Source organism: Miscanthus floridulus, chromosome 2 (assembly GCF_019320115.1).
Source record: "Miscanthus floridulus cultivar M001 chromosome 2, ASM1932011v1, whole genome shotgun sequence".
Taxonomy (NCBI): Eukaryota; Viridiplantae; Streptophyta; class Magnoliopsida; order Poales; family Poaceae; genus Miscanthus; species Miscanthus floridulus.
In genome coordinates this window covers 33,414,038-33,440,853 of record NC_089581.1, presented here as the reverse complement: position 1 = coordinate 33,440,853, position 26,816 = coordinate 33,414,038, and the positions used below count along the sequence as shown (strand labels likewise).

At 47.2% G+C, this 26,816-nt stretch overlaps 1 pseudogene; it reads left to right on the top strand.

The window, feature by feature from the left end:
* Positions 1-26,816, top strand: LOC136536310 (protein ETHYLENE-INSENSITIVE 2-like; annotated as a pseudogene).

Genomic DNA, 26,816 nt, shown 5'->3' with positions numbered 1-26,816 from the left:
ATGATCGGTGTGCGCAGTATAGAATCTCTGGCCGCTGGGGATGGTCGGCCTAATCTGTTCCGTACCCTTGGGCCAACACTACTGATTTCAATGGGGTATATTGACCTTGGAAAGTGGTTGGCGACTGTGGATGCTGGATCTCGGTTTGGGTATGATCAAGTGCTGCTGGTGCTGCTTTTCAATTTCTCAGCCATCCTATTTCAGTATCAATCAATTTGTATTGGCATGGTCACTGGGAAGAATCTTACAGAGGTACGGGTATAGTGAGTGTTTCTTGCTTTACTATTTTGTAGAACTCTTGTCATAACAACTCTGCAGTGATGTCACTGATTCTAACTGATAATACCAGAAATAAAAAGAAAACTTATAATACAAGAAATAAACAGAAATTCTGTGTTTCATATGTAAGTTGGGATGCTGATTTCATGGTTTACCTGTGTGCCAACTGCCAAGCAAGCATTTTCAAGTAGACAGAAGTACTACTCTGTCCCAAAATAACTCAATTTCTAGAATCACTTTAAGTTAAACTATCTTAAGTTTGACCGACTTCATAGGAAAGAGTAACGTTGCCTATGGCACCAAATAAGTATATTATGAAAATATATTTCATGATGTATCTAATGATGTTAATTTGGCGGCATAAATATTTATGCTATTTTTCTATAAATTTGGTCAAACTTAAATCAGTTTGACTTAGAGCAACTCTAGAAGTTTATTTATTTTGGGAAGGGGGGATTTGATTAACCATATCCTGGGTTTCGTCTTCACATGTCCCGAGGACGGTTAGTGGTAATGCTATTACTACTTGTCATTTAAAACTCTTGGACTAAAAAGAAACATGTGTGTGCGCTCTTCTCAGTGAAACATGATAGTTCATTAGTTAGGCCCATTATATTTAAACGTTTCATAGCTGTCCCTTAAAAAGATAAGTACGTTTTAGATATTCACATCTATCAACAAACTTTTAGTTTGATGTGTAATTTTATCAAGAAAATAATCCTCTGTCAGTACAAAGAAGATTTATAACAATGCCAAAATTCGTGGCAAAGTCAAACTTCTTAAAAAGGCCAAAACCCCTTCTAAAATCATTATAAAATGAAGGGAGTTTTCTGGAATAGCAGAGGTCTTGCAGACTTGGCTAAACATAGGTACTTGAGGGAACTAGTTAAGGAAGAGCAAATCAATTTTATTGCAATTTCCGAGACTGGACGTGAATCCTTTCCAGATCATGTCCTCAAAGATCTTTGTGCGGGACATGAGTTTCTTTGGCACACCATGGCCCCTCATGGTAGATCAGGGGGCATTCTTTTAGGGGTTGATCTGAATTTTTTTGATATTGGAGCAATAGATGAGGGAGATTTTTATGTAAAATTCACCCTACGGTGCAAATCTAATGACTTCAAGTTCGTACTATATACAGTATATGGACCTGCCCAAATTCAAAACAAGAATGCTTTCCTGGTAGAACTAGCTAACACTTGCTCTAAAGAATCTCTTCCTTATATAATAGGAGGGGATTTTAATATAATGCGAGAGCGAGAAGATAAGAGCTCAGGGGATTTTGACTATAAGTGGCCTAATCTTTTCAATGCTGTCATTGATTCTCTGGATCTTAAAGAGATTGTCATGTCAGGCCGCCAATATACTTGGGCAGGACCTGGAGATGACCCGACTTTTGAAAAGTTAGACAGAGTCCTTGTGACCACTGAATGGGAGAATCAATTCCCACTCACTACAGTTGAGGCTAGAGATAGAAATATCTCTGACCATACCCCTCTCGTTCTTAGCACTGGCCACTCGACCCACCAGTTAAATAATCACCCTTTCAAATTTGAGAGAGGGTGGCTATTAAGGGAAGGGTTTTATGGTATGGTTGCAAATATCTGGCAATCTCCTTGTTCAGGATCAAATTCTCTGGAGCGGTGGCAATCCAAAATCCGCAGACTCAGACAGTATCTGAGGGGATGGGCTAAACATACTGCCGGGTCTTATAAAAAAGAGAAGAAGACTATACTAGGACGCTTAGAAATTCTTGACAAGAAAACTGAGACTTCTCAGTTATCTGATCAAGAAATTAATTTAAAACATTATTTAAAAGAACGTCTAGTTAATCTGCTGAGAGAGGAGGAACTCAAGTGGTATGAGCGTGCCAAGGTGAAAACACTATTGGAAGGTGATGCTAACACTCGTTTCTTCCATCTAGTGGCTAATGGGAAACACCGAAAGCAGCATATCTACAAACTTGAAAATGATCAAGGTGCTGTAATTGGTGATGATTGCCTCAAAAGCCATATTACAAACTATTATAAGAATCTCTTTGGGTCCCCCGAACAATCTGCTATCACTCTTGAGGAGGATCATATTGTAGATATTCCTCAAGTGTCCCCGGAAGAAAATGATATCTTAATTAGTCCATTCACCGAATCTGAGGTGAGGGATGCAATCTTCCAGATGGAACATAATAAAGCTCCAGGACCAGATGGTTTTCCTGCGGAATTCTATCAGGTTTTTTGGGAAATTATCAAGGAGGACCTTCTTTGTCTCTTTGCAGACCTACATTTGGAGACACTCGATCTCTACAGTTTGAATTTTGGAGTCATTACTCTAATTCCAAAGATTCAAAATGCCACAAAAATTCAGCAATATCGACCAATTTGCGTCCTCAATGTGAGTTTCAAGATATTCACAAAAGTGGGCACAAATAGACTGAATACGGTTGCCAAAACAGTGGTGAAACCAACACAGTCGGCCTTTATGCCAGGAAGGAATATTATGGAAGGTGTGGTAATTCTCCACGAAACCATCCATGAATTACACTCTAAGAAAAGAAACGGAGTCATTTTCAAAATTGACTTTGAAAAAGCATATGACAAGGTCAAGTGGTCGTTCTTACAACAGACTTTGCGTATGAAAGGTTTCTCACCTAAATGGTGTAGGTGGGTTCAGAATATGGTCTCTGGAGGAAGTGTGGGGATTAAAATTAATGATGACATTGGCCCATACTTCCAAACCAGAAGGGGACTCCGGCAGGGTGATCCTATGTCACCTATCTTATTTAACATCGTCGCTGATATGCTAGCTATTCTTATTAATAGAGCAAAAGCGGATGGGCAGATAAGTGGAATTATCCCCCACCTGGTTGATGATGGTTTATCAATCCTACAATATGCAGATGACACCATCATGTTTCTAGACCACGATCAAGAACAAGCGAAAAATCTCAAACTTTTACTATGCGCCTTTGAACAATTATCTGGGCTCAAAATTAATTTCCACAAGAGTGAGATTTTTTGCTTTGGGGCAGCCAAAGAAATGGAATCCTTCTACACTGATCTCTTTGGCTGTAAAGCAGGGGAATACCCCTTCAGATATCTAGGCATCCCTATGCACCACCGGCAACTCCTTAATTCTGAATGGAGAAAAGTTGAAGAGCGATTCGAACAAAAGCTCTCATGCTGGAAAGCGAAATACTTATCCTATGGGGGACGTCTAGTACTGCTTAATTCTGTATTAAGCAGCCTACCCATGTTTATGATGTCTTTCTTTGAGATCCCAAAAGGAGTTATCAAAAAACTCAATCATTTTAGGTCGAGGTTCTTCTGGCAAGGATCCTCAGAGAAACATAAATACCGCCTTGCCAAATGGGATATCATTTGTCGTCCCAAGGATCAAGGTGGACTAGGTATTCTGAATTTACAACTGCAAAATAAATGCCTACTAGCAAAATGGCTAGTGAATCTCATGAACACAGAAGGCATATGGCAAACGCTATTACAGAATAAATACCTAAATTCAAAAAGTTTATCCCAGGTCACGGCAAAGCCAAATGATTCACATTTTTGGAGAGGCCTCATGCATATCAAGGATGAGGTGCTGGCAAAAGGTTCTTTCGATATTAAGGATGGAACCACGGCTAGATTTTGGGATGATGTATGGGTAGGTGCTAGGCCTCTGAAAGTTCGTTATCCATCTTTATATAATATTGTGAGAGATCCTCACGCTACAGTCTCAAAGATAATGAGCACTAGCCCTCTGAATATTTCTTGTAGGAGGGCTCTGGTGGGTAATAAACTTACAGAATGGCTTAGTCTAGTAGCAAGTATTTCTCATGTCGAACTAATAAATGGATCTGATCATTTTAGATGGAGTTTAACCAGCTCAGGTTCATTCTCAGTCAGATCCATGTATCTCAACCTTATAGATACAAATACATCTTTTCGGCATAGGAAGATTTGGAAGATAAAAGTTCCTCTAAAAATAAAAATTTTCCTCTGGTTCCTACAAAGAGGTGTCATTCTTACCAAAGATAACCTGTCTAGGAAAAATTGGAAAGGGAGTCAGAATTGCGTTTGTTGCAATGGGAATGAAACTATTCAACACTTATTCCTGGACTGCCCTATTGCCAAAATGATTTGGAGGATTATCTTCTTTGCTACTAGTTTAACTCAACCTAGATCAATCAGCCACATGTTTGGTAACTGGCTGTCTAATCAAAATAAAAGGATTAGAAATTTGATTTGGGTGGGAGTGGCTGCTATGTGTTGGGCTATTTGGAGATGCCGTAATGATGTTGTTTTTAATAAAATAAAATCTAACTCTATTATGCAGGTCATTTTCAGGGGAGCGTACTGGTTACGCTTCTGGGCCCAGCTGCAGCGTGAAGAGCAAGCTAAGGACGCGCTCTCGACAATAAGCAAGAAATTAGAAGTTATTGCTCTAGAGATATCCAATAACGGATGGAAACAATTTTATTGTTTAAGTTAGCGTCTTGGTCATGTTATAAGACCTTGGCTTTCTTTTGGTTTTATCATTTTCTGTATTTTTGGGCTGTGTACATCTACGGATGTAGAGGCCGGATGTTTATCCATTATCTAAAAAAATACATTTTCTTCATATTTTCAGCATATTCTTCTGAATTTCTTAACCTCTTACCTGTGATACTTTTACGTGAATGGTAGATTTGCCACCAGGAGTACAGTCAGACGATAAATGTTGTTCTTGGTCTTCAGGCAGGACTGTCCTTGATTATTGGGGAACTAACCTTGGTATGTCTGCACACTTTGGACAAATTCATCTTCTGTCCGCACTTCATTATGGAACGTCCATATGTTCATGTTATGGATTAGACTACTTTTAGTCACTTCCAGCACATGTAACCGGTTCCCATCTTTTAAGCATTTAACATTTGGTGCTGTCAGATTTCAGGCATAGCAGTTGGGTTCAACCTTGTTTTTGAATATGGTGATCCTATCACTGGTGTATGTTTTTCAAGTGTTGTAGTTAACCTGCTGCCATATGTTATCATCTGTCTGGCAATTTATTAACCCAAAGATCTGCCCAAAAAGAAGATGACATTTAATATCTTATATATTTCTGGTTTTATGATTGTGCTCATTCTAGGGCAGGAGGATGGCGGGAACATTCAATTCCTGCATAGCAGGCTTTACACTTCTTTGTTTTGTGCTTGGTTTATTAGTCAGTCAACCAAAGGTCCCAGTCAATGTGAATGTGATGTTCCCCAAGTTGAGTGGTGAGAGTGCTTATTCGCTGATGGCACTTCTTGGCAGAAATGTAATAACACATATTTTTTATGTTCATTCATCAGTTGTTCAGGTAATCTAGCTGTCTTTTTGTAGGAGAATAGAATTGGTGGAATTGGATATATATTGCATTGGGCCTCATGGGCTGGTTATATAGGATACATAGGACTAACATCCCACGTTGGTAGGCAGTGCGCCTTGGTGCGGCTCGTCCCTACCGACGGCACGAGCTGCCGGGGAGTCGGACGGCGCGGGGCGCACGGGGGGTCGCGGTCACCCGGGGTCACGCGAGGATGGCGCAGATTGGTCGGCCGCCACCATGGCGGCTCGGTGTCGGGATCAACCTGGCCCGGGCCACCACCACGATAGCGCGGGATGGGGGCGACGCCCAGCGTCCTCCATAGCGAGCACGGTGAGGCCGGCGATGTAGCGTGACATCGCAAGAAGGCCCGAACTGCTGCTTGACAGTGACGAAGATGGCAGCAGGATCAATAGGATCCGGCGCCTAAAGGGGTGGCGCTGGTAACACCCCTGGTGTTACGAGCTTGTTTAGCACCAAGATTTAGGTCCGAGAAGGATTAGCCTAACAAGTTTTCGGGTTTTAAAAATTTATAACGCGCGTGAAATGATAAGCGAATCCTATGTGACTCACTTTTGTGAACTCAAATAAATATTCAAGTTAACTTACTTGGTGCGTAAAAGTGCTAATAAAAATTCTAACGAGAAAAATGGGATAAGTCGTTTTAATTATTTAGCACAAAAAACAATTTCTATAAACAAAAATAAAATATAACTTGTATTTAGTACTTAAATAAAAATTGAAGTACAGGTTTAGTAGATGGAAATGCAACTTTAACTTTTAGAAAATAAATATTGATAACTAGTGTTTTGGGAGCTCAAAAATCGAATCCGAAAATCTAAACTAGAACTTTTCGTTAAATCGATAAGAAATTGAATTTATGTACAAAATGCCATTTTTGGTGAATTATATTGAGCAGAATAGTTAAAAGGTGCTTAAATATTTTGCTCCTATGGGTTAGTATGAAGTATGGACTATTGTGTGAAATGCTTGTTGGTTGAAATTAATAAGGTTTAGACATTTTAAAAATTCTGGCAAAAGTGTTAGTGGTTGTTTAGTTCTAACTGAACTCTTGCCCTTTTCTAAATCCGAAAAGGATGGTAGACAATGATATTTTAGCAATTGAATTCTAGCTAAAACACTTAAGCACTAGCTCCATGATTCGTAGTGTTAGTTGCCTCTAAGTGAGCACTTTAGCATGGTGAAATCTACGCATGAGTTGGGGTTGTCGTGGCGTCGCAGAAATTGCCCTAACTTTGTTAGAACGCGCTGTCGATCTTGTTTCGGGCTTCGGTCATGAACTGGCGTTCAGCGCGACGAGCTCCTGTTGGCACCTCTCATCTCCCTCGATGCTCGCTCTACGGCCATGCTCGTTGCTCGGATGAGAAGCTCTTAGTGGCTACTAGAATCTTAAACTCTTGTTTTAATCTCAATCAAGCTCCAAGCGGTTTGTTTTGACGCTTTAAAATTCGTGCTTAGCACGTGTCTGGCCATTCGGCTGGGAGTATGTGGTCACCGCGTTCGGTGCGCGTCGTGGATACCTCTGGCCGCGCGCGTGCGTGGGTAGGCTGATGGTGGCCGCCATTGGCCTGGCTATGGCGTGGTCGTGGCATGGCTACCTTCGGTTGCAACGCCAGCTGCTGGCCGATGGCCTCGGCACTCGCCCCTCGGCCACCGCTGCCACCCTGCTGCGCGGTTGCCCCACCTGCTGCCCTCCTTATCTCGAGCCACGTTGAAAGCTCTAGTTTGGTTTTGGTTAATTGATGAAACCCTTAGTGCTAACCTAGTTTATTAAAGTGATTATGAGATAGGTAGCACTACTCCAAGTGATGAAGCAATGGCGAAGATCATGACAATGGTGATGGCATGGTGATGATCAAATGCTTGAATTTGGAAAAGAAGAAAGAGAAAAACAAAAGGCTCAAGGCAAAGGTATAAATAGTAGGAGCCATTTTGTTTCGGTGATCAAGACACTTAGCGAGTGTGATCACATTTAGGTTAGATAGCCGTACTATTAAGAGGGATGAAACTCATATTGAAATACGGTTATCAAAGTGCCACTAGATGCTCTAACTTATTGCATATGCATTTAGGATCTAGTGGAGTGCTAACACCCTTGAAAGTATTTGTAAAAATATGCTAACACATGTGCATAAGGTGACACACTTGGTGGTTGGCACATTTGAGCAAGGGTTAGAAACTTCACCGGTGGAGTGTCCACCCGTAGAGTGCGGACAGTCCGACGGTGCCACCGGCGCCCTATACAGAAAAGACAGAGGTTCACAGAGTGACCGAACGCTGGTGGAGCAGTGACCGGATGCTGGGTTCAGAGTCCGGTCAGTAGCAGCAGTGAGCACGTATCTCGGTCTTGTGACTAGACACTGGCATGAAGAGTGACCGGACGCTAGCTGGGTGCGTCTGGTCAGTGCTGACGTATGCTGATGTGAGGCGTACAGAGGAAACGTTGAGTGACCGAACGCCGGGTGAGTCCGGTCGTGTCATGGATTTCCGTGAATGGATGCTTACTGGAAACGACCGGACGCTGGGGGGCCAGCGTCCGGTCACTTCACAGCAGCGCGTCCGCCCATCACTTAACCGTTGGGATCGGACGCTCAGTATTTGAAGAGAGGGGACACGTGGTGTGCATCGCACAACCGGACGTTGAGGTCCAGCGTCCGGTCAATCTGACCGAAGCTTCCGGTCAGCCCGTGTTTAGTGCAGTGAGTAGTCCAACGGCTCTATTTTATGGGGGCATCTATTTAAGCCCCATGGCTGGCTCAAGCTCTCACTCTTGGCCATTTGTATTGACATAGCAACCTTGTGAGCTTAGCCAAAGCCCTCCTACTCATCTCCATTATTGTTTCATCATCATTGTGAGATTGGGAGAGAATCCAAGTGCACTGCTTGAGTAATTGCATCTAGTGGCACTTGGCATTCGTGTTTCGCTGCGGGATTCACTTGTTACTCTTGGTGGTTGCCGCCACCTAGACGGCTTGGAGCAGCGAGGATCGTTGAGCAGAGGTTGGTGATTGTCTCCGGCTCCGATCGTGGTAATTGTGAGGGGTCTTGTGCCTTCCCCGGCGGAGAGCCGAAAGGTAACTCTAGTGGATTGCTCATGTCATTGAGTTACCTCACTTGTGGGTAGGTTCTTACGGTGTCCAATTGTGTGGACGAGGTTCGTGCAACACCTCTTAGCCGCCGAACCACCAAGTGTTGGTCGACACAACGGGGACTAGCGTGCCGGCAAGCACGTAAACCTCAGGAGAAAAATTGGTTGTCTCTTGCCCTTTGGTATTCTCCCGGTGATTGATTTAGTATTCATCTTGTGATTGGTTCACTCCTCTACACAGCGGTATAATCACCCTACTCACTCATTTATATTCTTGCAAACTAGTTGTGGCAAGCTCTTTAGTGTAATTAGAATTGAGAGCTTGCTTTGTTATTTTAAGTTCATCTAGTGGAGCTCTTTAGAGTAGCAAGATTGAGAGCTCTTAGTGAGTAGTAACATTGCAAGTTGTGTGCCTAGTAATCATTGCAACTAGAATTATTGGATAGGTGGCTTGCAACCCTTGTAGAGCTAGAGCAAGTTTGCATTTTGCTATTTGTCATACTAATCAAATTGCTCTAGTTGATTTGTAGATTTTAAATAGGCTATTCACCCCCCCTCTAGCCATATTAGGACCTTTCACACGCCGCTGCGCGTGGCGCTGTCCCATGCCCTCCGACTCACTTGGCCGCTGTAGCATTTGTTCCCAGCCACACAACCCACCTACCAAGCCCGAGCTCGATGTCGTACATAGTTTATTGCATTGCGACGCCGTACTGCTGCGTGCGAGTGGCCACACGTGGGCACACCTTCAATGGCTCCGTCCAAGCACTAACCGACACGCTGCCTGTCCTTTGCTCGTGCAGTCATATCCCCACACTATCGTGCCTCATCGGGTCATGGCCGGGCCACCTCTGCCGGGGCCACCTCCCGTGATGTGGCGGTGGCAGTGCACCACTCTCCCTTCCCCTTTCTTAATCACTAGCCTGAAGCTTCCCAGCTCAATTCCTCGCATCAGTGAAAAGCAGAGGAAGTTAGCTAGACGCCCCACTCTCGTCGGGTCCAACGGTGGTCTAGCCGCGGCCAATTTTAGATTTTGCTCGCCGTCGGTCATGTGCGCCGTCGAGCCGGTAGGCTTGGGGGTAAGGCCTGTAGGGTTAATAACAGTTCAATTGCTCGTAACCCCGAACTCACCTTGACTTCCTCCATCCGGTGCTCATGCTATTTTGGTCAGGGAACTCATCGGTGATGTGGTGACGCATGGGTGTCTATCCTGGAGCACCGCCGCCCCAGCGGCTCGCACGTGGCTAGACCATCACAGTGCTCCCCTTCTTCAACCGTTAGTAGGGCATACACCACGGTCAGCTACTGATGCTTCTCCACCATCTCTACCTTTCCATGAGGGCGTAGGCTCACCAGAATAGTCACGCCGCCGTCACGGATAGCCACTCGCTGATGTAGCCCACGACAGTGCGCCTCCGAGTCCCTAACCACTACCCATCCTTGCGCGTTTAGTTGTAGATGATGGTCAACCCCTTACTTCCATCGTAGCCCGCCTAGGTTGCCCGGCGTAACCGCCTTATGCCGTCGGTCACCGTGCCGGCGCGCGCGGGGATCCCCAGGGACCTCCCTGTGGTAAAGGTGAAAACATCCGAGGGTTTAGTTGCAAGATTATTGATGGTAGAAATAGTATGCATAGTAGTCATGTTATTATCTAAAAGCATGGGGCTTTTCTGCAAAGCCGCCGTCGTGCGCGGGCCTCCTTGGCCTTGGGCTACTTTGGGCCATTGCGTATGAGTCCTACTAGTATGTCAGGATCATGTAGATTGCTATGCTATAGGATCCGGTAGAAGTCGAGTGATTACCTGTCACTCGAGAGAGATAGGAAAGATATTATTGTTGTTATTATATTACTATCACATGGAATATATATGAAGGATAATTGGAGACCAGACGGAATGGTACTTTGGATCTAGACTTGGGTAGGCATTCGAGCGAGGCTCGGATTGCACTTGTTCCACTTGTGTCGATTGATGACCGTCCGTTGCTGTGGATGGTAGTCAGGTCACAGACTTATTATCCTAAGCACATACTTGCTTATGGGAGTGGAAATGCTCATTACGCTCTTGTCGTGGGTTCTGGCTCTTTTCGGACTGACTGATTGGAGGCGGGGAAAGGTGGAGGTCTAAGCACCATATTGAGACCGGGTCTCAAGTGTGGGGGCTTGGAGTCCAAGTTTGGACGGGGACCTGGACCTCGTGACAGGGGTGAAATGGGTTGGTCTTGTTTGTGCCTGGAGTACAAACGGAGCGTGTGTTTCGGGGTACCCAGCTGGGATACATTGGTTCACGAATCGTCGTTTCTATGAGACGTTATGACGTGGCTATGGTCTAGCACCGTAGTAAGAACTGAAACTTGAAAGGTGATAAAATTGTTTTGATTGCTTACCACCTGCTTGAAAGTAGCATAGGTGCTTACATAGGATGGTTAGTTATTGAACTAATGATGACTGCTATAAAATTGAATATAAGGACGCACGTTTAGTAACGCTTCCGCAGATGCAATAACCCACAAGCTAAATAAGCCTTGCATATCCTTGGAGTCTTTTATTTTCCTCGTGTCGGGTAAGTCTTGCTGAGTACAATCGAGTACTCAGGGTTTTATTTCCCCTGTTGCAGGTGATTGGAGGATACTTAGAGCTGACTCTTTGTGTGTGGAAACCTCCTATTGGGCTCAGAGAGGATTTCTTTCATGATATGACCGTAGTGTTTATTTATAACCCTTACGAAAGGTTTTTATAAGAAAAGATATAAAATCTGCTAGCAGCTCTTGTATATAAATGTCCATTATGTTAATACTCCACCATGTCATTAAATTAATCTTTGCTTCCTCTGTAACTCTTATAACATTGTTATATTCTGCTATTATAATCAATTGAGGTAATATTCTGTTACTATAATAAAGTGATGTAAGAAATGACTTAAGAATGTTGTAAGCTTTATTCTCTTATTTATGATCCTGATAGAAAAATATGGATTTTCGAGTTCTCCCTTGGGGTGTGCTCGACGGAACTGCGTAGTTTAGTGTCCTCTCTTGAGTACTTAGTGTCTAATGGAAAACAAGTACTCCTGGGAGGCATTAGATTAGGCGGTTCTGCCACAGCGCTGCCCCCGACGGAGATCGATCTCTCCCCGGGGGCGCGCGGTGCGTAAAGATGGCAAAGGGCAGAAAAAACCCACGTACCCGCGGGCACCCGACCCGGCGGACACGAATACGGGCATGAATCTGTGCCCGCGGGCACGGCCACGGGCATAGGTTGCTGCCCGTGGCGGGTGGCGGGTGCGGGCATGAGATTTTTCTAGTTTAGTGTCCTCTCTTGAGTACTTAGTGTCTAATGGAAGACAAGTACTCCTGGGAGGCATTAGATTAGGTGGTTCTGCCACAGCGCTGCCCCCGACGGAGATCGATCTCTCCCCGGGGGCACGCGGTGCGTAAAGATGGCAACGGGCAGAAAAAACCCACGTACCCGCGGGCACCCGACCCGGCAGACACGGATACGGGCATGAATCTGTGCCCGCGGGCACGGCCACGGGCACAGGTTGCTGCCCGTGGCGGGTGGTGGGCGCGGGCGTGCGAAGCCACTATCCGCACAGATATTACTAAAGATGGCAACGGGCAGAAAAAACCCGTGTAACCGCGGGCACCCGACCCGGCAGGCGCGGATAGGGGCATGAATCTGTGCCCGCGGGCACGGGCACGGGCACAGGTTGCTGCCCATGGCGGGTGGCGGGCGCGGGTGCGGGCATGAGATTTTTCTCGCGGGTGCGGGCGTGCGAAGCCACTATCCGCGCTGATATTACCCGTTGCCATCTTTAGCGGTGCGGAAGCGGCGGCGGATAGGGTTAGGATCTAAACCTAGGCGAATGATACCATGTAGGAGAATATAAGTGGTGGAATTGGATATATATATTGTGTTGGGCCTCATGGGCTGGTTATATAGGGTGCATATGACTAATACCCCACGTTAGTAGACAACGTGGTACTATTCCTATTTGCTCTAACACTTTTGCTCAGATTAGTCACAATTGTCAGATATCATTTAGAGTTACATTTGGTCCACTAAGGTAATGTGCCTTTTCCGTTGGCTGGATGCATTTTCTTATTGTAGAGAATGTTTCATGTTTTCAGCAATCAAATAATACCACCGGGGGAGTAATTTTTCTGAACACATAGTGAGATAATGCTTATCACCAAAAGAATGAGTGGATTATTGCTTCGATTATGCTGGTTTTACTTTCATGTAGAAAGCAACTTACGCGTACATTCTATTTTCACATATGTGTATCCATCTGCAGTGTTCTCATATAATGCAACACATCACATGAATCATTAGTCTACCACAATTTATTGGTCATAGTGGTAACCGACAATGACACTATTTTGTAGCGGCATGTTAGTCTATAACTTGATTCACAGTGACACTAAAACAGAGAAAAATCTTCTGATACTCATCCTACCACCATCATTTCTCAGATTTTCATCATTAGTAATGTCCTGATAAGGCCAAAAATAAACCAAGCAGGTTATTATTAATGACACTCTCGAAATCTCACTGGAATGCAATTTAATTGCATATTCGAAATGCATGATCACTAACACAACATTAAAAAAATCTTCCCTTAAAAATACTTGAAAACACATTTTGACAAACCTGGCCATTTTTGTTATACTTTTGTACTCTGCATTCCACTTTGACAAACCTGGCCATTTTTGTTGATCTGCTCTCTACTTATTTGATTGTATGTTAATCAGCTATCATATGTGCAGGTGCAAAGAAGATCTCTAGCTCCTACCCTTGGTTCTCTGTTCCATGATCACCTGTTTTCTATATTATTCGTATTTACTGGGGGTTTTCTTGTGAAATATGTTCTATTGAGCTCAGCAGCAGATGAATCCGGTAACATAACACTTGTTAGCTATCAAGATGGTATAGAGTTAATGAACCAGGTTCGTTCAATATCTGTTAGATTGTCAGGTCCTTTGTTCTACTCCCTATTAGGCCTGGTTTAGTTTCCAAAAATTTTCACCCCAAACTATCACATCGAATCTTGCGGCATATGCATGGAGTATTAAATATAGATGAAAAAAACTAATTGCACAGTTTAGTTGGAAATCGCGAGACAAATGTTTTAAGACTAATTAGTCCATGATTAGCCATAAGTGATACAGTAACTAACATGCGCTAATGATGGATTAATTAGCCTTAATAAATTTGTCTCGCAGTTTCCAGGCGAGCTATGTAATTAGTTTTTTATTAGTATCCGAAAACCCCTTCCGACATCCCAAAACATCCGATGTGACATTCAAAAATTTTCATTTTGCGAACTAAACACACCCTTACTCTTCTGGCAGCAATCGAACTCAGAAAATAGCATGTCCCCTTATCCCTTTGCCTTTTTCTAAAATTCTTTAGAGCACATCACCCACCTTTCCTCGGCAATCTAAACTTTTGAGTGAATAGTTGGTGATGGAATTCAATATGTTATCATAACGAAGAGGTCATGAGTTCAAGGCCTGGCAGGTGCAAATATAGGGGAAAACTTGCAGTTCACTTTGATGCTAAGGTTAGTTGTGATTTGTGGGAGGGCAAGGTTTGGATTTACAGCATTGGTGCTTGTGACTCACAACCACTAGCCACCAAGCTTGTACTAAGGTTGTAGTTGTGATTTGTGCTCAAGCTTATAAGGTTCTAGTTGCTTGCTAAGATTGTAGTTGTGATTTGTGCTCAAACTTGTACTAGGAACGTCTCTTGAAGACCAACAGTTGCAATGATCTATCCTCATCATGAGGCGAGAGGCGAAAATCAGTGTGGCTTTAAGAGGATGATGACAATGCTATGCTATGCAGGCACCACCTATCAGCATCGCGTGAGAGTGGTGAAAGGTCTCTGTGAATGCCCAAGTGGGGAGGGGTTGTGTGAATTCGGTGCCTAATTTAAAACTATAATCATAAGGCTCAAATAAAACTACCACTAGAAAAACTGTAAACTAGTTCTAGTATGATGTGCATCTAAGGTTTTTCTAGTGTGCTCTAACTTACCCTTAAACCTACAAAGAGTTCTGGAACCTAGAGCCAATCATATCAACTAGCCTAAGATAATCTAGTAAAGTAAAGGTCACACAATCAAAGCACAAGAGGAAGTAATAAATGCAGTAAGCAAAGAGGAAGAGCTAGAGGGCAAACTTGTCAATTTATCCTATGGCATCAGTTGCCAAAACGCACCCCTAGTCTATGTTGGAGCTTCCACCCAGGTACGTTTCTCACCGAACCGTAAAGGAAGCCAAGGGCGGATAGGAAAATCAGAGTGAGGTATATTCCCTCGGGACCAGTTTGTCTAGCCATCCCCTGATCGTCAGTACCACCGGACCATCTGGTGTGTGTTCCCAGCACTGACTGTCACTAGATGATACGATATCCGTTCGGCACGTTCAAAGTGCTGGCCGCCGTTCAAACGCACCTTTGCCTATTGTTTGTTTTGGCTTCATTTCTTCGCCGGTCAACATCAGTGTTAGTCCAGGGCTTGAGATGAGGGGCACAGCGAGCGTCAGCTGATGTTGGCCTTCAGCCTGGCTCAGTCCAAGGATTGTGTGTGTGTGTGTGTGGAGGGGGGGGGGGGGGGTATGGCTGGACCAGAAACTGGGGGGGGGGGGGGGGTATGGCTGGACCAGAAACATTATGTAGGTGGGTCTAGCTGGGTTTTGGTTTTAGAATCCTGTTTTCTGTTTATTTAAACTATATAGTTTGAATTTTAGTTAGGTCCATATTCAAACTTCCCTCAAAAATTCAAATAAAATCCAATAAGCTCCAAATCACACATGCAAGGCTGATTAACTTTTTGATGCACAATTTTTTAGTTAGTAATTTGAATTTGAGGTGAAGATGGATGATAGGATCCTTGATCCTACCCTGGCTGCGTAGTGCGTAGGGATGGAAGATGGGAGGTCGGGGCTTGATCTCCCGGCGGCGGCGTGGAGCCGTGGCAGCGTGAGGGAGTGGCGGCGGCGGCTTGCTGCTGCTAGCCCTAGGGCGTGCGTGAGAGAGAGCAGGAGGAGGAGGTCACGTTGGTGGCCCTTGAGGCCAGGCAACAAATATTGCCTTGCTTGCTTAATTCCAAAGGTTCCAGGAATATTTATATCCCTTAACGATACAAGCAAATCAATCTAATCCTATAACTAAGGAAATAGAAATAATATCTAAAGATAACAAATCCTGGGCACCTAGGCCCCTTGCCGCCGGTGTGGCCTAGCCACTTGGTCGGCCCCGGCGCTGGTACGTGACGCCAGTCATAACAATGGAAGAGCTCATCGAGTTTTAAATTGTTTAAACAACTCACCAATAAGCTTAAAAATTGAGGATTTTGTGTATGCTCAACATTGCATTCAAGGAAGGTGTAATGTCGGCTTGGGCAGGCCATCTGGCACACGAGAAGAGGGAGGGACGGGGTGTAATCTTGTTTATGTTGTCACCCTTACACAGCCTGTAACAGCACGGAAACTAAGAACAGCACTGTCACTCTGAGAATGGATTCTTCATTGAAGCTACTAAGGGGCTGTTTGGTTCCTACAGGAAAATTTTAGTCCCTATCCCATCGAATGTTTGGACACATGCATGAAGTATTAAATATAGACGAAAAAAATAACTAATTGCACAGATTGTGGCTAATTTGCGAGACGAAATTTTTAAGCCTAATTAGTCCATGATTTGACAATGTCGTGCTACAGTAAATATGTGCTAATGACGGATTAATTAGGCTTAATAAATTCATCTCGGAAATTAGTCTCCATCTGTGTAATTAGTTTTATAATTAACTCATATTTAGTTCTCCTAAATAGCATCCGAACGTCCGATGTGACATAGACTAAAATTTAGTCTAGGAAACCAAACACCCCCTAAATTCATGTATTGTTGTCTTCTGCAGATGTTTGCGAGTCCTGTGGCGCCAGTTGTGTTGTTAGTGATCCTAATCTTCTCAAGCCACATCATCTCGTTGACATCTATTATTGGTAGTGATGTGATTATAAAGAACATTTTTGGTGTTAAACTGCCAGATTCTGCACATCATCTGCTACTTAAGGGTGTCGCCATCATTCCTTGTATCTACTGTGCAAAGGTCGCTGGTTTTGAAGGGATATATCAGTTACTTCTTCTCTGTCCAGTTATCCAGGCTATGTTCCTTCCTTCAGCTGTTATCCCCCTTATCCGTGTTTCCTCATCAAGATTAATCATGGGCAGCTACAAGATAGCTTTACATGTTGAAATATTTGCCACTCTTGCATTTCTTCTTATGCTGTTTACAAATATCATTTTTGTGGCGGAAATCCTGTTTGGTGATAGCACATGGACAAACAACCTCAAAGGAAACACCGGAGGCCCTGTTTTGCTTCCATATATTGTCATAGTCCTAACTTCTTTTGCAAGTATTGCTTTTACGCTATTCCTTGATGTTACTCCACTAAAGTCAGCAAGTAATGAAGCTGAAAACGAGGAGTTGTCTGTGCGCTCACATAGTGAAGCATTGAACATTGCTCACTATAGAGAAGAGACTTCTCTAGAAAGTGTTCCCCTTGAAGAAGTTCAGTGGTCGTCTGCTGCTGTTGTTCCGAGGGATTCATTTGAAGGTCATCAGAAATCAGCTTTGGAGCATACCGAGTGTTCTGATACCGCTACAGAGTCTTATCATGATGCTCAAGAACCAACATCTCATAGGGCAGTTGATCCTGAATCTCGCCTCTCACTGTCTGCATTCCGCGATGAGCCAAAATTTGTTGAGGTTGACTGGACAGAGCCAATGTCAAAGGTTTGTACTGACACCATAGTAGAACAAAGTACTGCAGAGAACATCAAAGTGAAGAGCGCGACTGAGAAGATTGTTCAAGTGGAACCAGATGTTGGCGCACAGAAAAATTCTGAGGTGTCACGTGATTTGGAATTTGACAAGTCCTATAAGGGTAAGGTACCTTCTTTCCCTTCTGGTGGTCCACCATCTCTTATGTTGAACAGGGGAGATGGTGGAGATGATACTGATGCTGGTAATGTCAGTGGTTTCGTCTCAAAACAGTCTGGTTGTTAGCTAATCCACTGTTTTCCTTATGTGAACACAGCAAGGGAAGGCGGCGCCGCACTGGCCCCCTGCTGTGACATTGTAGCGCTGCAGGTGCAGGTGCTGCACCGCTCACCTGTAGCATTATAGGAACAGGCAGTGGCCAGCGCGGAGTCAGCCCTGTCAGGTTATCTAGTTACTGTTGCAGCATGTGCGCTGTACTAGGACTAGATAGATAGAGTTGTATAAATAGCCTACCATGGCAACTCAGTAAAGAGAGTTCAGATTTGCCATCACACAGACAGGGCTTCAGCCAACGCTGGTTGTCTTGTATTGTGCGTGCTTGCTCTGTTCTCCCTTCTTCTTCTAGCTCTGGTCATAGTGCGTGGCACGGACAACGCCTACTCGTGGTCAGCACGGCTAGTGGGTGCTCGGCAACACTAGCGGGTGCTTGGCAAGATCGGCTGAGTGGTTCACTCGCCTGAGCCGGTGATCCTGTGGGGCCAACAAGTGGTATCAGAGCCGTACGAGTGTCGTCGCCGTTCTAACCGATGGCGATGACGGGCAGTTCGGAGTTGGGCGACAGCAGTGGCACTGCTATGGCTGCCCAGCCACGAGAGGAGGTCGTTGTTCGCACGGTGCGGGAGGTCAGCGGCACCAGTTGGTCGACGCTGACTCGCACCAACTATGGAGAGTGGTCGGTAACCATGAAGGTCAAGCTCAGAGCCCGACGGCTCTGGAATGCTGTTGACAAGGGCACCGACAATGAAGAGGATGACATGTCAGCGTTGGAGGCTATCCTCGCTGCTGTACCGGTGGAGTATAGGGAATCGTTGGGGGCGAAGAGCTCGGCTAAGGAGGCATGGGAGGCTATTGCGGCGATGCGCGTCGGTTCCGACCGCGCAAAGAAGGCGACGGCCCAGCTTCTGAAGCAGGAGTACGCCCTCCTCAAGTTCAAGGATGGTGAAACGGTGGAGAACTTCTACCTCCGCTTGTAGACGCTCATCAGCAAGCTAAAGAGCCATGGTGTCACCATCGACGAAGAAGAGGCGGTCTCTAAGTACCTCCACTCCATTCTGGCAAAGTACATGCAGATCGCGCTCTCCATAGAGACGATGCTGGACTTGTCCACCCTCACCATTGAGGATATGACAGGCCGTCTGCGGGCGGTGGACGAGCACCTGGAGCAGGCGACAGCAACGAAGGACAGCGGGAAACTCCTGCTGACAGAAGAGGAGTGGGCTGCTCGGAGGAACTCCGGGAAGGCAGCCTCCTCCAGTCACGGTGGCAAGGGCAAGCACTGCGACAAGGCTTCTTCGGAGAAGAAGCAAGTCGACCCCAACGCCTGCCGGCGTTGCGGGAAGATGGGCCATTGGACACGGGAGTGCCCAAATCGCAAGCAGGAGAAGAAGGCTTAGGCTCACCTAGCGAAAGCCGATGATGAGGATGAGGCCACTATCCTGATGGCGACGTTCTGTGCACTACACGACGTCGAGGCTGAGGAGAGGGAAGAGGCGACGATGGTGGAAGGACCTCAGAAGGCCCTGAAGACCGTCAACCTCGACAAACCACGTGCCCAAGTTCACCTTGGGCATGTGGGCGTCAACCAGGAGCAACGGTGGTATCTGGACTCCAGTGTCAGCAACCACATGACGGGCTCCAAGGAATCCTTCTCCAAGCTCGACAACGATGTTATCGGTTCGGTGAAGTTTGGTGACGGCTCAAGGGTGGCTATCCAAGGGCACGGCACCATCATCTTCAGATGTCAGAACGGGGAGCACCGCGCGCTAACGGATGTATATTACATCCCACAGCTGTGTTCCAGCATTATCAGCATTGGTCAGCTGGATGAGCGCGGTAGCGAGGTTCTGATCAAGGACGATGTCCTTAGGATCAGGGACCAGAAGCAGCGACTTCTTACTAAGGTGAAGAGGTCCCTGCACCGGTTGTACCTGCTCGACCTGAAGGTAGAGCAGCCGGTGTGCCTGGCGGCAAGGCACTCCGAGGAACCATGGATGTGGCATGCCTGGTTCGGACATCTCAGCTTCGACGCGCTTGGTCGGCTGGAGAAGATGGTCCGAGGACTACCCCACATTAAGCATCGAGGAGAGCTATGTGACAGCTGCCTGGCCGGAAAGTAGAGGAGGCTACCTTTCCCAAAGGCAGCCAAGTATCGCGTGGAGGAAGCTCTCGAGCTTGTTCACGGCGACCTCTGCGGGCCGATCACGCCTGCTACATGCGGTGGTCGGCGGTACTTCCTCCTACTTGTGGATGATTGTAGTCGCTACATCTGGCTGCAACTCTTAACGAGAAAGGATGAAGCGGCGGCGGCGATCAAGAAGTTCAAGACGCGCGCGGAGGCCGAGAGCGGCAAGAAGCTCCGCGTGCTGAGGACTGGTCGCGGTGGTGAATTCACTTCGGTGGAGTTCGCTGCGTACTGCGCGAATCAGGGTGTGGGGCAACACCACACCGCGTCGTACTCACCACAATAGAATGGCATGGTGGAGAGGCAGAACCAGACGGTGGTCGACATGGCCCGATCCATGATGAAGGCCAAAGGGATGCCGGCAAAATTCTAGGGAGAGACAGTGACCACGGTGGTGTTCATCCTCAACCGCGCTCCGACCAAGGCCCTGACGGGCAAGATGTCGTTCGAAGCTTGGTACGGGTGCAAGCCGAATGTGTCATTCCTCCGGACATTCGGTTGCATCGGCCACGTCAGGAAGATGAAGCCGAACCTCACCAAGCTGGAGGACAGGAGCACACTGATGGTGTTCCTAGGCTACTCGGAGGGTACCAAGGCATACCGGCTCTACGACCCACGCAGAGACAAAGTGCTTGTCTCGCGCGACGTTGTGTTCGACAAGGAGGCGGCTTGGGACTAGAGCAGTCCGAGCACGGGGGAAGCTGGCGGCTTCCCCAGCACCTTCGTCGTCGAGCACTTGGTCATCCACGATGATGGAGACACTGCGGAATAGGTGCCAAGCACTCTGGAAGGAGAGCCGAGCACATCAACAGTAGAGTCGAGCACTTTTGGGGCAGTGCCGAGCACTTCAGGAAGGATGCCGACCACTCCGGGAGAAGTGTCGTGCACTTCTAGAGGGATGCCGAGCACGCCAGGAGTGGAGCCAGGAGGGTCTGAAGAGGTGGCGACCACTTCAGAACGGGTGCCGAGCACTCCCATGGCGTAGCCAAGACGTCTTGCAGTGGTGCCAACCACTCCAAGACTGAGGCTGGACACTCCTACAGTGTGGCCGAACACTGTAGGAGTAATGACGAGCTGTCCAGAAGCGGTGCCGAGCACTTCAGGTGCTATGCAGGGCACTCCGACGGAAAAGGGAACTCCATCGATGCTGATCGAGTTCGCCTCACCTCCAAGTGACATCACTGAGTTTGTGGACGCCTACCACGAAGGTGAGGAGTTGAGGTTCCGCAGGCTAGATGACATCGGCGGCGGCATAGGTCCCTCAGGTCTGGCGGGTAGGCTGCTCAACGACGTAGAGCTGCTACTCGTCAGTGCAGAGGAACCACCCACGTTCGCGCTAGCCGAGCGCGATGGAAACTAGCGACGGGCGATGCTGGAGGAGATGAAGGCGATCGAAGAAAACGAGACTTGGTAGCTCGTCGATCCACCTCCAGGATGCCATCCGATCAGCCTGAAGTTGGTGTACAAGGTCAAAAGGGACGAGCTTGGCGCCATTGTCAAACACAAGGCGCGCCTTGTCGCCCGAGGCTTTGTTCAGCGCGAGGGCATCGACTTCGAGGAAGTCTTTGCGCCAGTAGCGCGCATGGAGTCGGTTCATTTGCTACTAGCCTTGGCAGCAGCAAAGGACTGGCGCGTCCATCATTTGGACGTTAAATCGGCCTTCCTCAATGGCGAGCTAGCAGAAACGGTCTTCGTCAGGCAACCTCCAGGGTTCGCCGTCAAGGGAGAGGAGCACAGGGTGCTTCGACTGTGCAAGGCGCTCTACGGGTTGTGGCAAGCCCCTCGAGCATGGAACGGCAAACTTAACGCCACGCTGGGCGAGCTTGGGTTTCAAAGGTGCGCAACCGAGCACGCGCTCTACACGCGATGACAGGAGAAGGAGGAACTCGTGGTCGGTGTGTATGTGGATGACTTAATCGTCACTGGCGCGCGCACGGAGGACATCAACAGCTTCAAGCGCGAGATGGCAGCTCGTTTTTGAAAGAGCAATCTCGGCACACTCTCCTACTACCTCGGCATCGAGGTGAGACAGGGGAAGGAGGAACTCACGCTCGGTCATAGCACGTATGCCTCCAAGCTGTTGAAGAGGGGCGGCATGGTGGAGTGCAAGCCATGTGTGACTCCGATGGAGGAGTGGCTGAAGCTGACGAAGGCCAGTACTGCGGCGAAGGTGGATGCAACACTCTACCGGAGCATCGTCGGCGGTCTGCGCTACCTAGTCCACACGATGCCGGACATTGCGTTCGCCATGGGCTACGTCAGTCGCTTCATGGAGGATCCCAGAGAGGATCACTGGGCTACGGTGAAGCGGCTACTACGCTACGTAAAGGGGACGGTGAATCATGGAATCATCTTCCCAAAGACCGACGGGAGTAGGTTGCAGCTCACGGTGTTCAGCGATGTAGACATGGCGGGGGACATCGACGGACGACGGAGCACCTCTGGCGTGCTCGTCTTCCTCGGGTCAGCCCCAATTTCATGGTTGTCGCTGAAACAGAAGATGGTGGCGCTATCTACGTGCGAAGCAGAGTACGTAGCAGTGACCACAGCGGCGTGCCAAGTTGTGTGGCTACGCCGGCGGCTGGGCGAGCTGACCAGCGTGGAAGCTCACCCACCAGCACTAATGGTGGACAACCAGCCTGCCATCGCCCTCGCGAAGAATCCGGTTCTACACGACCGGAGTAAACACGTCGACGTGAAGTTCCACTTCGTCAGGGACTGTGTCGATGGAGGGCAGATCGTCATCGAGTTCGTCGAAACTGGTCGGCAGCTCACGGATGTCCTCACCAAGCCGCTCGGACGACTTCGACTCACGGAGCTGAAGGAGATGATCGGCATGGAGGGGGTACAATGTTTAGCAGTAGGATTAGGGGAAGATTGTTAGCTAATCCACTGTTTTCCTTATGTGAACACAGCAAGGGAAGGCGGCGCCGCACTGGCCCCCTGCTGTGACACTGTAGCGCTGCAGGTGCAGGCGCCGCACCGCTCACCTGCAGCACTGTAGGAACAGGCAGTGGCCGGCGCAGAGTCAGTCCTGTCAGGTTATCTAGTTACTGTTGCAGCATGTGCGCTGTACTAGGACTAGATAGATAGAGTTGTATAAATAGCCTACCATGACAACTCAGTAAAGAGAGTTCAGATTTGCCATCATACAGACAGGGCTTCGGCCAATGCTAGTTGTCTTGCATTGTGCGTGCTTGCTCTGTTCTCCCTTCTTCTTCTAGCTCTGGTCATAGTGCGTGGCACGGACAACGCTTACTCGTGGTCGGCACGGCTAGTGGGTGCTCGACAACACTAGCGGGTGCTTGGCAAGATCGGCTGAGTGGTTCACTCGTCTGAGCCGGTGATCCTGTGGGCCAACACTGGTTTGGGCCGTGCAGCAAGGAGACAGTTAACAGAAATTCTTGATGAGCTCTGGGAGCAACTTTTTTATTATCATGGTAAACTTACACAAGAGGCCAACACTAAAAGGTTCTGCTGTGAGGAAAGATAGCCTATCAATTGAAGCTTCCAGTAACTCAACGATGAGAGATGTAATGCCTGGGTCAGCTACTGTATTGAACACATGGGATTCTCATGATAAAGATATCTCTAATCAAGACACGGGTATCGGTCTGCAGATGGGTACCATGGGTCCACCAACATGGTCTCAAAGCATGCATTTACCAAACAGAGATATTCCAAGTTCAGGCAGAACCCTCCTTGAGCAAAATGCTAAATTATATTCAAATTTTCATACTCCATCTTACTCCGGTAACCAGTTTTATCAGCCGGCTACCATTCATGGGTATCAGCTAGCAAACTATTTGCAAGGGATAAATGCAAGTCGAAATCATAGCACTCCACTGGACCCATGGCAACCTCCTAGATCTTCTGAATCTGCTATTCCCAACTATACTGGCTCTGCGATGAATGCTCATACCCATAATCTCCTTGGTTCATTTGGAGATAGCTCTTTGCAAAGCCCGACATTGAACCGCTTAAGTACAATGGCAGCGGAAAGATCCTACTATGATCCTATCTCCATTGGTGGGAGTGAGAGTGTTGGCTCATCTGCTAACTCAAAGAAGTATCACAGTTCACCTGACATATCTGCGGTAATTGCTGCGAGCAGAGATGCTTTGTTGAATGAAGCAAATTTGGGTGGTCCTGCTGCAAATCTAGCATACCTGAGTAGGTTGGCATCTGAAAAATCACGGTATGTGGACTTAGCAGTCAGGCCATCATCTCCACTTACTGAGCTGTCACAACATAATGTTCAGAGAGATATGCTCTCTACACAGTCAGGCACGTACACCAAAACCAAATCCCTTTGGTCCCAACAGCCATTTGAACAATTATTTGGTGTGTCAAGTTCAGAGTTGAATAGGAGTGAGGTGAACACTGGCCGGTGAGCAAGTAGTGCCATGAAGGATGATTTCTCTTACACACAGTTTCAGGCAGAACTTCTTAAGTCTCTTAGATTTGGCATCATGAAGCTCTTGAAGCTGGAAGGATCAGAGTGGCTGTTTAGTCAGAACGGCGGTTGTGATGAAAATCTAATTGATCAAGTCTCTGAAGCCGAGAGAGTTTCACAGGAAGGAACCAATGATGACAGAGATACCAATTCTGTGCACAGAGCGCCCAATTGCGGAGATGATTGTGTTTGGCGGGCTTCCCTGATTGTTAGTTTTGGTGTCTGGTGTATCCATCGGGTGCTAAACCTGTCCCGCGTGGAAAGTAGACCAGAACTTTGGGGCAAGTATACATATGTTCTCAACCGTCTTCAGGTGATCCTTTTTGACTGCACATCTGTTTTCCAGCGAACTACACATCGTGTTCTTATGCCACTAGAAAAGGGTAAACCTGAGAAATAGATTCAGCCTTTGGTTATGCCAGTGCCTCGTTCATATAGCAAAGATTTTTGTAATCCTTTTCTGATTACATTTCATGCTCCGGTTTTGATGGTCAATGGGTGGGCACTGCCGCGTGCGCTTGGGGGGGGGGGGGGGGGGGGGGGGGCGTGCACCTGAAATTTTCTGTTTTGTTCATTGATCTGGGCCTTTTGGTAGGCCTATCTATTGCGTGAAAACGTTTACATCAAGGGTTACAGGATCATGAGGTCACATTGCCGCTGAACAAAAAAAACCCTGCTCTTACCTTGTGTTCTTTTTCTCTCCCAATGTTATTTCTGAGCTGTTGTTTACTTCATGTAGGGAATCATTGATCCTTCACTCTCAAATCCCCGGAAACCCCTAATGGCTTGTGCATGCCTCCCGAAAGCAGGCCCGGTTGGCACACCCATCCCTGGCAGCTTCATCACGGCAGCCATGATCCTGGAGGTGATCAAGGGCGTGGAGCAAGCTGTCTCAAGCCGCAAGGGGCGGAGCGGCACAGCAGCTGGAGATGTGGCCTTTCCCAAAGGGAAGACAAACATGTTCCATTTTGCTGCTTCTGGAGTCATGGGTGCAAGAATTCTTGTTTCTTTTTCTGTACCCCTTTTTAGCATTTGGCCCGTACAAGTTTTTGCATGTGATGTTCGCACGAGGGGTCAAACTGCCAAATGTAGTCCGGTGTACAGCAGGCCATGTTCACTTTACTAAAAAGCCATATTATTCGTTCGCTGAAACAGTATGACAAGCGGCCACTAGTTTCCTCAAGGCATTGTGAAATGATGTACAGTTATGTGTAACTCTGTTTTTGGGATTGGTCTACATCCTGTCATCCTGTGTGAAATTGTAGTTAAGTTGTGGTTTGCGTCCAGGACCTTTCGCCTGGTTAGGGAAATTCGAGTTCGGAAGCAAGTCATGAATGTCACCGAGGCTCGCCGCTTGCGAATTGCAATGGACGATGGCTATGAGCTTGCATGCGTGTAGGTGAAGGTGATATGCCCCGTGGGAAGCGTCACAACCTGGGTGGTGGTGGTGTCAGTCTCGTGGCGTGCGGTGCCCCTGCAGAGCCGCCACGCGACCGTACGTATTCCTAATTTTGCCGCCCACGGCCCACACCGACTTTGCCCTGCGACTGCGAGGCTGCGAATGCCACCCGCTCTTCTTCACGACGTCTTCCTCCAGGGGCAAAAGGGGTCATGGTCTAGGGTACGCAGTTCAATGGGACGCTACCACATTGGGACGTTACCATCATGATTTAAACTCTGGTGTCGTATTTTTTTTCTTGGTTTTTCTAGAAAATGTCTCTCAATCTCTTTTTTAGGTGTGTACGAAGGTGTGACAGGAGCGTGGAGCTTGTGAGTTATGCGCGTTACCCGATAAAAAAAACTTCCTCCAGGGCTCCACGTCACGCTCGCCGCCACCACCCTGCCGCCTCCATCTCGGTCCCGTACAGCCTCTGCGACGCGTCGGCCCATCCCTGCTCGCCGCCAACCCAACGATGTATGTCCGAGGAGCAAATAAGAGGAGCGGGGTCAGTTGTCTTCTTGAGTTCCTCTCCCCCATTAGCCGAGAAGGAGAAGGCACCGTAGAAAGATCCCCAAAACTTTTCAGTAGGGCTCTCAACTTTGTTTGCACAGCGCATTTCTCGGTCTTACCTCGTTCCTTGTGTAGAGCTCTCGTGTCAGGGGAATCCCAAGCGAAATATGGAGAGAAAAAATCCTGGAATAAAAGGTAACAGCGGAAAAGGGATTTGTCTCTTTCGGAGCCATTATTCATTTTTTATATATATAAGCTCTTTTTGGTTTTATTACTACACTTTGTTGGGAAGAGGATTCTTAGTCTGACTACTTGCTGCCTTGATGCGTGTTTCTTTTTCGATTGCTTCGGCTCTATATGATGTTGTGCTTTGATCACGTTGCAGGTGGCTCGGTGTTAGCTGTTAAGGTTTATTGCCTCCATGGGCGCAAGATCTGA